Consider the following 14041-nt stretch of genomic DNA (forward strand, 5'->3'; position numbering starts at 1 on the left):
ATGCAGTGGTATAAAGCACGCTGCCACTGGACTAGCACAGTGGAGAGGTGTTCTCTGGAGGGACAAATCACACTTCTCCATCTTTCAAGGTGATTGAGGAGCCTGGGTTTGGTGGTTGCCAGGAGAACGGTACTTGTCTGACTGCACTGTGCAAAGTGTAAAGTTTGGTGTGGAAGAACCTGATTGACCTGCACAGAGTCCTGACCTCAACACAAAAGAACAGCTGTGAGATGAATTGGAGTTGAGACTGTGAGCCAGGCCTTTATCAGTGTCTGACCTAACAAATGTGCTTCTGTAAGAATTGTGAAAAATTCCCATAAACAGAATCCTAAACGTGGGGGAAAACATTCCCAGAAGAGTTGAAGCTGTTTTCGTTGCAAAGGGTGGGCCAACATCATATTAAACCCTTTCGGATTAAGAATGAGATGTTAGTCATATGCCTGTGAAGGCACATAAGATAATAATTTTGGCAATATAGTACACCTGACTGAAGTCTGACTCTGATGCTGATTTGCATTACTGCTGGCACAATCTGGTGAACGTTTGCTCAGATCTTATTCTTCTTGTCACCAGTGTCCATCATCTGCTTTGAAATAAATTATTACCAAGATGATACAACTTGACACAGAAAAGATTTTTGTTTTACGTCTTGGTCATTTCTTCTTGTGGCATAGATAACGTTTGCATTTTAGCTTTTGCAATCAGTGATAAAGTCTGGTGCCTAACCCAAAGGAGAGATTTTGCACTTACATTGTGCAGCAAGTTTTTGCTGTATTATCACATTATCAGGTCCTGTAGATTTATAATCTGGTAACACTTAAGTCATGTACATATAGTCATGTATATATTTAAACTAATTACTCAACATGTAGCAGTGTTAAAAGGTGAGACCAATCAGGGAATCGGAGGAAGACAGACACAGGAAGTTAAACATTACACATGAGAAAAGCTAACCTTCAAAGTAAGATCTGTTGAAAATAAGTCATGGAAAAGTCAGAGAACCACTAGAGTAAAAAGCATCCTCTGGATAAACATTTCAAATCTGTACAAAAGACCTGTAACAAAAGCTGCAATTATCGACCTCATGGTGGCCCTGATGTCAAAGTCAAAGCTATACGTAAGTCTGCAAGCAATAACAAGTCAGCTGATGTAGTTCACTGTGGTTTAGCTAGTTCCTGTTTTTGTATATACAAGACTTACTGAATGAAGAGTTCAAGCAGACATCAAGGTGACAGCTGTCAGTCACGAGGAGAAGATTGGTTTGAAATTTTCACATCAAATTTGTCAGAGAAGAACAACAAAGCATTAACGGATGATGCCAACGATGACACTTTGCCTGCTGTTGTGGGTTCTTGGTGAGTGAGTTAAAACTGTGCGTGTGGTTTATTGTTTTGCTTTTAAATGGCATCATGGTAGGGTGTGTCTCAGCCATGATTTGTATTGATGGGGTTTCAAAGGCAGGATCTGGGGAGATGTTGATCATTGAAAGTACCTTTGACCGTCGGGAACATGTAGGTTATATTTAATCTTTGCGACTTCTAAAGTTCAACATTTGAGCGTGAGCACATCTTTTTTTGTGTATTAGTGTGTAGTTTCAGATCTGCATAAGTTCTATCTCGGTTTACCTGAAAGAACCACCTTAAAATGCTTTAAAAAGTGTTCTTTTTGGCTCATTTGCCAATACTTTTCAAACAGCTCAGACAAAAGAAACACTTATAATAACTGTTGTTAATTATTGGTGAATTAACATTTATTTAACCTTTCATGTGGTTTACTAGTAAGAAAAACTACAATTCTAACTATTAATGCTTAATTAATATATGATAGGTTATATGTGTTATCAAAAATAATTATATGCAGTATTTTAGACATATTGTAGCTGTAAAGAGACCATTTCAAATAAGGTACATGTTTTATACGCATAAAAAAGAAAGTAAAGGCTTTCTCGAGATTTTACATATCAGGGCATAATAAAAATCACGTGGTCCTCGGCAAGTCATAACATTTTTGAGACACATCCTCAAATGAACAGTACGTGACATTACACTATGTCACTATTTATACAACAAAACCTAAACCAAAATACAGAAGTAGAGTGTGAGAAACAGCTCACTGAAAGCGATAACTAAAAACTGAAAGTAATCATTTGTTATTCTCATAAACATTTTTATTCACAACAGAACTTAGAAAATAGATCCAATGTTTAAACTAAGAAAATGTAGCATCTTAGGAAAATATACTGGCTTATTTAGAATTTGATGGCAGCAACATGTCTCAAAAAAGTTGCAAAAACATGCAACAAACTAATAGAAAAGTAAGTGTTACTGATCAATGAACTGGTTCTTATACAGTGCTTTCCTACTCTATCCCAATGGTAGTCATCCTAGTCATCCTAGAACACTAGCTCCGAGGCGAGACCGTGAGAGAAACATACAAGAGACACTTCTCAGACTCTATAGGCTACTGCACACTATTGGTGGAGTAATGATTTGGTCTCATTTCACAGCCAAAGATAAAGTTTAGCTGAAACTGGGTCATGCAGGTGGAATCTGGTCCCAATCAGATCAGCAAATCTGCAACATGATGGCTGAAAAAGAAAAGACTCAAGTTCATTTAACACAATTTAAATGCTCTGGAGGGATCTAAACAGAGTCGTGCAGAATTGAATACCCACAAACCTCAATGAACTAAAACAACATGGGTGTTTTAGTTCGTGAGCCAAACATTCTCAACAGCAATGTGAGAGACTAATAAAGTTACACCGAAAATAAGTACTTCAAGTTATGGCTGTTAAATGTGTCTCTACAAGCTAATGAATTGTGAATATTTGTTTTTCACTGCTTCTTCATTTCGTTTAGCGTTTGTTGCTGTAAATGATGAATTTTCTTTCAGCAAAACTAAATGAAGTTTTCATTAATGACCTGTGATCCTTTCCTTAGCGCCAGACTGTCAGACACCGGTGTTTAATGAAACACAAAGCACCCTGTACCACCAGCCCTGGGAGATGGGACGTATTTTAACCCAACCTGCAATATTTTCAAAACCTGAATCAAGTAAATGAGAAGGAAATAAACAGTAACTGGAACTTTAGAGTTCACCCCTTCATGCTATCCAGACAGGGGGAGTTTCTGCTGACTTTCATAAAAGGTTGACATGAAGATAGAAAACACTGATATGCAGCCCTGTGACCTCATACAGATGCATTACTATTATGTAGTATCATGTATATGTTATTGGGTCATTATCATTGATTCATTCATTTGTCTATCGCTTTATTGTTTCGGCTGGATGTTATTTTAAATACGTTATAATGTGTGCTAGCTTTATATCTTTAGCATACACTGTAATATATCAGCACATGCCCAGGAGACACGGTCAGTTGGCTGTACCAACTCCTGTGGCTCCTTTCAGTGTGGAGGAGTAGAAGCTTTACTCTGCGCCCCTTTCAAATGACCAAGATCTTCTCTCCGCTGTTGTGCTGAGCCCAGGATTCTTCAGAGGAAACTTGTATCCATGATGTCATTCTTTCAGTCATAACCTACAGCTTTGATCATAAGTAAGGAAAGGAATGTAGAATGACCTGAAAATCATCAACCTCAGTTTTCACACATAGCTCTCTCTTCACCACAGCAAACTGGTATAGAGTTGCACTGGTCCACCAGTCAGTTTCCTGTTCCACTCTGTGGTCATTCATGAACAAGACTCTGAAATACTTAAACTCCTCAGCTTGGGGCAGCAGCTATTTTTTTAAAAAAAATGTTCATTCAATTGTTTAAATGCTATATATATTTGGGGCTACAACTTTACTTGATCTGCTATTTTTGTTTGTCTATCCCTGAAGGTACTGGAGTTATTTTATCAGAGGGAGATGATCCACCTTTTGATGATGAAGATTATAGTTATTTTTTTACTTCTGGCGAAATAAATTCAACCTTAATAATAAATGACACTGAACTGCTGGCCTCTCTACTGTCAGGTAATATCTGTCTCCTCTGCTCTATGTCTGTAGTTCTAATTTGTAAATATCTTTACAGGATGCTGACTCCAAACATACTGTACTTCTGACATAGTGAAATAGACTGCTTAACAAATGTATTAGACCATAAGTTTATGAACAGTATTTGTAATTACCAAAATAGTTGTATCTGTTTCTGCAGTGGTTAATCCATCACTTTGTGGATGCTCTTTAATCAAAATTATATTTTGATGGCAAAATCAAATCAGGTCCATAAATATTTGGACAGAGACAACTTTTTTTTGTAATTCTGGTTCTGTACATTACCACACTAAATTTTAATGAAACAGCTCAGCTATAAATATAAACATCCATCCATCCATGCTTATCCTTGTCATGGTCTCGGGGGGCTGGAGTCTATTATTACTATTTTATTGAATGTTTAATGAGTAAATGTAACAGCTTAACCTTAGTTGTTATTTCATTTTCAGATTTTGGCAGTGGTGAAATTCCAGAAAAAGACACGACAAGCTCCTCAGGTAATGTTAGCCTGCTCTGGCCTGCGTTAACAATTCTTGGTTGTTTAAGTCAGAAGCGGATGTTTTGAATGGGATTGGGGTTCAGTTTGAAGGCTAACTAACCATGGTGTACTTATTAATTATAAGTAAGAGAAGGAATGTAGATTGCCCTGGAAATGATCAAGTTCACTTTCCATGCTTATTTCTCTCTTCACCATGACAAACTGGCAAAGTGTTGCACCAGTCTGTCAGTCAATCTCTGGCTCCACTTTCTGGTCATTCATGAACAAGACTCCAAAATTCTTCAACTCTCCCCCTTGGAGAACCAACTAATTTTTAACCTAGAGTGAGCACTTGACCCTTTTCTGAGAAGCATGCTCTCAGACTTGGAGACTCCTATCTGGATATTGATTTATATTTGTGTTAGACACCAAAGACCTGGTTCCCCAAGTGCATCTACTGATTTTTGAGCATCGCAGGACACAAGGGTGAACTAAAAGAGGCAACTTTAGTGCGCTGTAGTAAAACATACTAGAAACGAAAAGTAGAAAACTAGAAACTAACAGCGAGGAACTAAGACACTGCGAAACTAAACCGGGAAGCTAGAAAACATAACTGTGAACAGAGAACTATAAAGTTACCAGAATCATAGAAGAAAAACACAGCACAGTGAGGGTACAACACAACACAGAGCACGGCAAACACAGGCCTTAAATACTCACTGGAGTAATCAGGGAATGGGAAGACAGGAGAAAAACACAGCTGGGAGAAATTAGACCTAACGAGACAAGGGAAGCAAAAATAGAAACACTGACATGAGAAACGGACTTTCAAAGTAAAACAGGAAACACGACAAGCACAGAGTGAAACTGAACAAAGGAAACACGGAGCACAGAGACAGGAGTGACATCAGACATGACCGGGGAACGAGATAAATTATAATAATACATAATCAGGGAATATAACTTAAACAGATACAAAACACTGGGTCACTGACGTCCATCTTCAAGGAAACGAAGTCCAGACACTTTTCTTTCCAAGCTCCGTAGACTACGATGACCTGAATGATTGAGAACATTCACAGACAATAGGCACTAAACTACTCTTCTACCAGCCTGCATGGTTTTAACCTGGAATTGTCCATAGGCATTCTTGGCATGGATCATGCCAAATTTGTGCTTTTCACCTCAGTTTTAAAAATTTGGGGGAAATCAGGAGTTGTGAGATAACTAGAAAGGACTCACCTTGTAACCTTCCTAGAAAGGTGATGATGTCTGATGCACTTAAAAGCAAATTTCTATCACAGGCACATAAGGTTCTCACGTACCTACGTACCTAAGGTAGAATTGCGCTTCCAATTTTCCTTAATTTCCAGTGTCAACAAAAGCTGCTTCACAAATTTTGGCTTACTGTCAGCTATTAGGTGATTCTCTGTGGTACCATTAGGTCTTTTGCATAACTTCTGAGTTTCTTCCCCCTTCTGAAAGCTTCGAGCTAGCTCAGAATTAGGCTGTTTTTTCTGCTAATGAGGGAATGTTGTTTTGCATGATTGCCTTCTATCTCTCTTCGCAGCTCCCAGAAATCATGGACTGAAAACAACTGGTGCTGAAAATGCTGACCTCTGTTCCCTTGGCCTGAGCTATGTTCTTTTAGCTTTGTGTATGCTAGTATAAAAAAAAGTTTGTTTGTTTTTTTCTTTTGAAAAGTGTGAGCTGCTTGTAAATACACAGGAAACCTGTTCACCCCCCACCCGCAAGTTTTATCATCCTGCTCTTACTGAGTAGATTAGTGGTTTGATTGTTAAAGTGATTACTTCTGTGTTTCTCGGCAATGAGCTTCTGGTATTCAGCATCTGCAACCACAAATCCCCTAAGAGCGAGGTGTTCTATTTTTTTTTTCAGATGAATAAGCCATTAGAAATAAAACAATCTTTATTTTTCACCAATTCTAACCAAGAAAACTTCAGATTAGCACATAAGCTGCAAACACCTGACATATAAACCATGAAAACTGTGCCTTCTTTATTGGTGCAGTCACCTTTTCCAGGTATGCAAATTTCAGGGTTGAATCCCCCAGTTGCCATGATTGTAATTACTCCTGCATGCATGTGGTATATTTTAAATAACTCACTGACATTTGCGTGTGTGCAATCATCTTGTACTGGCAAGGGTTTGAAACTCAAGTTAGTTTCAAAGTGCAGGTGAGCTGCTGTAGAAGCAACAACATTTACCCATTGTTAGGTGTACATGAAAACAAATGAGAGAAGAAGATGTGTGACTTGTAAAGCCCTTTTAAACTTGTAGTAAGTAGTAAGTCTAGATTTAAATACATACAGGGTTTAAAATGACTTTAAAGTTCAAATGTCCTCAAGACTGCCCTGCACAGAGTCCTGACCTCAACCCAACACTTCTGGGATGAACTGAAGCGGAGACTGTGAGCCAAGTCTTCATATCCAACATCAGTGTCTGACCTCACAGACGCACTTCTGGAAGAATGGTGAAAAATTCTCATAAACTCTCCTAAACCTAAGTTGAAAATGTTTGGGCCAACATCATATGAAACCCTGTCACTCCAGTTCACATGCATGTGATGGCAGAGAAGTAAATACTTTTGGTTATATAGTGGATGTAGATCTGACCACTGTGCTGTTAATACTCGTGGTAAATAAAGGAACAGCTCAAAGAACAAACAGTATAAATTCACTTTGTTCACTTTGTGTCAGGGCTGGCTCTGACCCAGCGCTTTCAGTTTTGATCATTTGTTATATTTTGAAGATAATGTGGAGTTTGTGATTATTAATTGGCCGTGAATTTTAGTTTAGTCTGTTTCACCCAGGCCTTCTGTGCTATTTGTTATGTATTTCTTGTTTGCGTGTTTCATGTTGTCAAGCCTGTGTCGTCATATCTACGTCGCTCCGTGTTTCCTGTTTTATTTTGAAAGTCTTGTGTTTCTTTCTTTAATGTGTTTAGTTTTACTCTTCTCCTGTGATGTTGTTATGTTCATTTGAGTCAGCTGTTTCCCCGTGTGTTTCCACTTCCCCTGTGTGTATTTAAGTCCTCCTTCTTCCTTTGTTCTGTGTCAGGTCGTCAGTTTTCCTGCCCTCCGTGTCACTTCAGGTTTCCAAGATTTTCATGATTTTGTTCAGGGCATGTTCATGTGTCTAGTTCATGTTTGTATTTCACAGTTTCTTTCATGCCTGCACAAAATCATGTTCATAGTCGTCATAGTCATTTCTAGTGTTTCCAGTTTAGGTTTTAGTTTAGCCTTGCCACTGTTCATGTTGTTTTGTTTTGCACTCTTGTCATCAGCCCTATTAAAGTCTCGCTTTTTGTTTAAAGTTCTGTACCGTCTCCTCCCGTCTTCTGCGTTTGGGTCCACTATTCTGCTCACAACACACAGTCAGCTCCCGCTGGCTGTGAGACTTTGTCCTACTTCACTTATTCAACAGAAGAAAAATTCAACATAGTAAATGTTTTATACACAATTTTTCATCACAAAACAGTTATATGTCTCATACTGTATTTTATTTATAAAGAAGGAAAGCTTCATATGTATTGCTGTTGTTATTTACGACGTCACTGCTTTCCATCATCCTCACTGCTGATTTTTCTGAATAAATACACATGAAAATTGGAATTATGTACTGAAAACACAAAGCTGCTGTGTGTCAGCAACATGACTCCAAGCTTCTAACTCTAAGCACAATTCCACTGATCCAAACACCGCTTTAGCAGCAAATCAGCATAAAGGTCATCATATAGCACTCGTCTTTAAAGTACAAAACAGTGGTTTCATTAGGTCTCAGTCATATTGCACCTGTTCAAACTTGGAGGAACAACTCAGTCACGTGTCAAAATATTAAAGAGACCTCAAGTGACTTTTGTAGGTGTTAGATAAAAAAAAATAACAGAGCAGGAAGAGGAAGAGTAGGGTAGAAGTAGGGTAAGGGTAAGAGCAGACCTACAATATTTCCCTGTTCAGCTGAACACTTTGAATTGCCCCAACAAATGTTCTTTTAGTACCTTTTTACAAATCTGGCTTTCTTTGTGTTTCTAATTGCGCTTAATTCAATTCAATTCAGTTTTATTTATATAGCGCCAAATCACAACAACAGTTGCCTCAATGCGCTTTATATTGCACAGTAGATTATATGACCCCCTATGAGCAAGCACTTAAATTAAATTGGTGGGTTTTGCCACATACTGTATAAAAGAGGTAACATCTACACATTGAGTTGGGAGTTCCCAGCAGTCCTGCTTAAGTATTAGTTCAGTTCATTAATTTTAGTTTTGGGGAGAATCCTGAGTCAGATGGTGGCTGTCACATGATGTTCTTCCCCTTTTTTTTTTCAACCGTGGGTCCTCTCTCTTATTTTGTCAAGTACATTAAGTTTCTTGAACTATAGTTGTGTTCCCTTAACGCATGGTGTTTAGAGATTTGGAGACTCAGCTAACAGAACTATGAGAACTGTGCATGCTGGATGTTGTATGTTTGGTGCTTGCAAATAAGCCAAACACATGGCAGCAGCTCAGTGTAGACATGGTCAAAGAAACCTGCTGAAGTTCAAACTGAGCATCACAATGGACAAGAGGGCTGATTTAAGATGGACTGTCTGAGTATTGCTAATCTGCTGGGATTTTTTCACACATCCTTTTCTAGGGTTACAGAGAATGATCTAAAAAAGAGAAAATATCCAGTGAGCAGTGGTTCCTTTCAGAGGAGAATGTCCAGAATGTTTCACGCTGATTAGAAGGCAGCAGTAACTCAAATAACCACTCATTACAACCAAGATATGCAGGAGAGCATCTCTGAATGCACAACACGTTGAACCTTGAACTAGGTGGGTTTTAGCAGGGGCTTGTGACCAAACCGGATGCCACTCCTACCAGCTAATAACAGGAAATTAAAGCAAGCGTTTCTACAAGATAGAAAAATGTTGCCTGCTCTGATGAGACTCAATTTATACTGCAACATTTAGATGACAGGGTCAGAATTTGGCCTAAAATGAATGAAAGCTATGCACTATCACAAAATTTGTCAACAATTCAGACTGCTGCTGGTGGCACATTTTGAGTCTGTGGTACCAATGCAGCATTGTTTCAATGCCACAGCCTACCTGAGTTATGACCACAGCATACAAATGGTGATGGCTGCTTTTAGCTGGATAATGCACCATGTCACACAGTGTCACAGGGATCTCAATCCAATAGAGGACCTTTGGGATGTGGTGGACCATGAGATTTTCATCATGGATATGTGTAACTGTGTGATGCCATCAAGTCAATATGAACCAACATCTCTCAGCACGGATTCCAGGACGCTATTAGTGCCATGAAAAATTAAAGGGGGTTAAAGCAGTTACAGTATAGCAAGGTGTGCTTAATAAATTGGCAGGTGAGTGTAGGTGGTTCAGATTTAGTATAATAAATCCATATTTCTACATAGTTTCAATTTTCATAGTATTTGGTACGATTACATTTGATTCAGTTTTATGTATACATCTCCAGTTCACTACAAAAGTGAGTTTATACTGGAGGATAAAGACAACAGGCACTTGGTGACTGTGGAGAGGAAAAACTCCATTTTAACAGGAAGAAATCAGCAGTATCAGGCTCAGGGAGGGGCAGCCACCTGCTGCAACTGGTTGAGGAAAATATCTGAAAGGAACAAAGTCTATGTCCCAGTCAGTTACATTATGAGGTAAGTGTTTATCACCCCAGGTAAAGTTAGTAAATTTAAGCTTGGGCTTCCAAAGGACTTGAAAGAATTCATCCAAGAATTTCCATTAGATGAATAGAAGAGGAACAGAAGATACTGAATCTGGTTGTTGACTGTTAGTCTCAGTAATAACTCACAAAGAATAAAAATCAATACTGATAAAATGCAAACAAGACTTTCAAGTTAGCTCTCAGAACTGTGCTTTTCTAGTTCGTACAGTCACCACAGGTATGTAAAGGTCCAGGGTTTGAATCCCACAGTTTCCACCAGAATAATGATTCATGCGTGTGATATTTTACAAAGTGCTCGTTGACATTTGCGTGCCATCTGCTTGGACTGGCAAAGGTCAAAAGCTGAGTTGGTCCTCAGAGTATGCAAACTGAAACCTCTTGGTTTCAAAGTGTACTGGAGCTGCTGTAGAAGCAACAGGTTCTGACTGTGGCCAGCTAGCCACAAATAGGCCATGTGTGTCATTTTCACAACTAGTGAAGAAAGAGTTAAAATGTAGTCATGGTGAGATTCAGTTAGTTACTTTGTCGGGTTTTCTTCATACAAAGCAACAAAAAAAAAAATGTTTGCTTTATATTCTTTCTACATCTCATCAGCTGTATATGTCTCATAATATGATTTTTTTTATTTTTATAACTACTCATTGTTATGTACACCTCTGTCTCCTGAAATATTTACCATCCAGTTACTGAGCTGACTATCGTTCTTTTTAACCTGCTCTCTCCTCGCTGACTCACGCCTTGTGCTGATTGGTTGCAGGAAATCATGTTCATGCTGGTTGGCTCACCTCCATCAGCTCCTGCATTAGTCCTCACTTGGTCTGTCTTGTTTATCACTTTTGAGGTGAGCTCGGACTTACCAGTAGTACTATTTTTATTGATGGTTGTCAGTAATATTAGTTGGGGTCAGTGATGGGAATAACAAACAAATCGTGGCAGGATCAGCCTGATGTTATTTGTATCCCGCTGTAACTTTACTGTATAAAGAGCTAACATCTCCAAAATGTCAGGAGTAGTTAGTCATTACAACAAGTGTTTGTGAACTAAAAATCAAGAATGTGGGATACTGTTTGTCCGTGATTTGGAGAGCCCAGCGCTGCTCCCGACAAAGGGAAACCAATTCTGCAGGGGAGACCTACCTTGGCACGTGTGCAGGTGAAGCCAAAGGGCAGACATGCTTCACCATATTTTCTAGTCTTTGGCTTAGAATGAAGTTGGTTTGGAAACATATTCAGCGATGCTTCATCTCCTGCTTTGCGTTTGTGTTGGAGCCCCGTCAAAAAACCTGTCCATTATGCTAGCAGTGTCCAAGCACTGTTTTTGTTTTTTTTTCCTTTTCATACCGCGGCCCCCTCCTGCAATGGTTCTGCGCGCCCTCTAGGGGGCGGGCCCCACACTTTGGGAAGGTCTGGTCTAGCACAACACCTGGAGCTAAGGGGGCAAAACAATCGCATGAGTGTTGCTGTATGACTGACAAAGAATAAAGTAGTCGTGGTAAGCCAATCACATGACCACTTAAAGACAAAGCAAGGTGACATATCCCAGTTTTTAAATTGTGTTGATAGGCCACGTAAAACCAGTCATGATAAACAATATATACACTGTGTTTTTTCCTCAATAGTTTCGTCACGTTTACTGTCTAAGGACAGTGCTAGCAAGCACTCTGTGCTTATGAGCAAAAAAAACAACAACAAAAAAAAAGACTGGGGAAGTCTTAGGAGTGACGGCGAGAGAGAGAGAGAGAGAGAGAGAGGAGTGGCACAAATAATTTGTGTGGCATCTTATTGAATGAAGAACAGCTGATTGTTCTGTAAATAGTTTGAAATGGTTATTTAAAAAATCAAGGTAAAAGGTAAATGGGGGGTAGGTGGGAATAGATGGGAAGAACAGCACCAGCAACAGCAATTGGTAACCAACATTAACCACCTCATGAAGCCTTGACTTCAAACTCTCTGTTGTGATGTTTTGATCTATTGCCCCAGAATGAAAAACTGCCATGGAAGGAGAGCGGGGAGTTTTGGGGGTTTTAGTGAATGAACTGAAGCTTCTTTCCTCTGACAGGGGCAACATCAATGTTAGAAGTCAAAAATTAAATAAATTAAATAAAAAACAAGTCACTTCTTTAATAAATATCTTATTATTTTTGTCAATTGTGTATAAAAAGGCGGCTGGGCAGTGTTTCAGGCTAAGGATATTACTTCCTTATATCAATGACACAGTATTGTTGTTAAGAATATTTTTAAGATTTCAAATGTTGCTGAAAATGAAAGCGAGCTGACATGATGTACCGTTTTTAATCTTTCCGTTTCCTCCTCAAATACCCAGTCATGACTGCATCTGTTTCCTGGGGGCAGTTGTGGCTCAGGAAGAGGTTTAGTGGGTCGTTTATCAAATTACATGGCATGCATGGTAACGTATCCTTGCAGTGCGTGTGTGTTAAGACAAGGTGTTTTGGTTTAGAAGTCACTAAATGGGCATAATTGGGTGAATGTACTGAAAGCACTTTGAGTGTGCAGTTAGTTAGAGAGGAAAAGCAGCAGTCCATTTACAATATGATTACATTATACTGTGAGACACTGTGTCTGTACATTTCTTTTTTGTTTTCTTTTTTTTTTTTGCCTGTTTTGTTCGGTACTTTAGCAATCAGAATTATTGTCTGCCAAAAAAGATGCCCAGCGGATTTGTTTTTCCAAGTGGGTCATTATGGCTTTACATTGGTATATTGGTCCATTTGATTGATCTTTATTATTGTTTTTATTATTATTATTATTAATAATTTATTTATTTATTTATTTTAAGTTATTAGAGACTGGACAGACATGAATGGGGGATAGGAAAGGGAAAGAAAGAAAAATAGGGGGGAAGAGGGTCAGTGAGAGAAGACACTAAAAAATAATCCTCCAGATCACCTGTTGGAACAAAAAAGAAAACAAGCAAAAAGAGAACAACACAGCAGGGAGACCACAGCAACAACCAAGGTAAGTAGAGTAACAGTAAATAATAAATATTGAATGTTACTGAACAGCACACAAGACCGACGGTGCACAGTATGCTTTGAGGCAGCAGCCAAGGAAGATATAGTGTTTTTCTGTGAGCACCCGTGTGTACACCTGCTGTCACAACCTCAAAAGGTTTCTCCATGCAACTATCTGCTAGAGGGTGTGGGGAGTCATAGCCTTGCCCCCCAGGGCATGAAGCAGGTATGGTGGAGATCCAGGCCCCAGACATCCAGAGGCCCCCTAGAGTGCGAGAGTTCAAGCAGAGATACGTGGGGGGTGGCCCTGCCGAGTGTGCCCCGACCCGGAAGGGGCCCGACCAAGCCACGGGCGCCAGGATCCACCAACACACCGATGGACGAGGGCATCAGCCACCGCCAGGGAGTGTGGTGAGGGCAGATAGGCCCCCACACCTGGGGGGGTGGGGGGCTGAGATGTTCCCAGAGAGGTGGAGTCCAAGACCCGACCTGACATGTTTAAACCATGTTTAACACAGCGGCTCAAATTTCATCTGAAATTACTGATCTTGATCTTGCTCTGCCTCTTATATTGTTGCCATCCTTTATCAGTGTCATCTTTGCAACATCAGTGATTTCTGTGCTGTAGTTTTGTGTAACTTCTCCCTCATGTGGTTAACATTAGACATCACATGAGAATCACTGTGCGAAATCTGACAAGACACGCAAGTTGAAAACTATTGTAAGCCACAAAAAGCTTGAGACATTCAATAATCTGGATCAAAACATTCAGACTGTGGTTAAAAAAATGGGACAAAAGCTGCAAATTTAAAGCATCTAATGCACCAAAAGCTGGATTTCAAACACTTTAGGCAATCGTTTCCCTTTC

General features: G+C 39.4%; 1 long non-coding RNA gene across 1 annotated transcript; it reads left to right on the plus strand.

Annotated features, from left to right (window-relative positions):
• The first annotated feature begins 1182 nt into the window (after positions 1-1182).
• LOC120718423 lies at positions 1183-7814 on the plus strand. The gene is made up of 4 exons (XR_005692481.1): positions 1183-1355; positions 3842-3976; positions 4447-4494; positions 6046-7814. It is a non-coding gene; the product is annotated as an uncharacterized LOC120718423 (long non-coding RNA).
• The last annotated feature ends 6227 nt before the right edge of the window (positions 7815-14041 follow it).

This window comes from Simochromis diagramma, unplaced genomic scaffold, assembly GCF_900408965.1.
Source record: "Simochromis diagramma unplaced genomic scaffold, fSimDia1.1 OVJJ01000141.1, whole genome shotgun sequence".
Lineage (NCBI taxonomy): Eukaryota > Metazoa > Chordata > Actinopteri > Cichliformes > Cichlidae > Simochromis > Simochromis diagramma.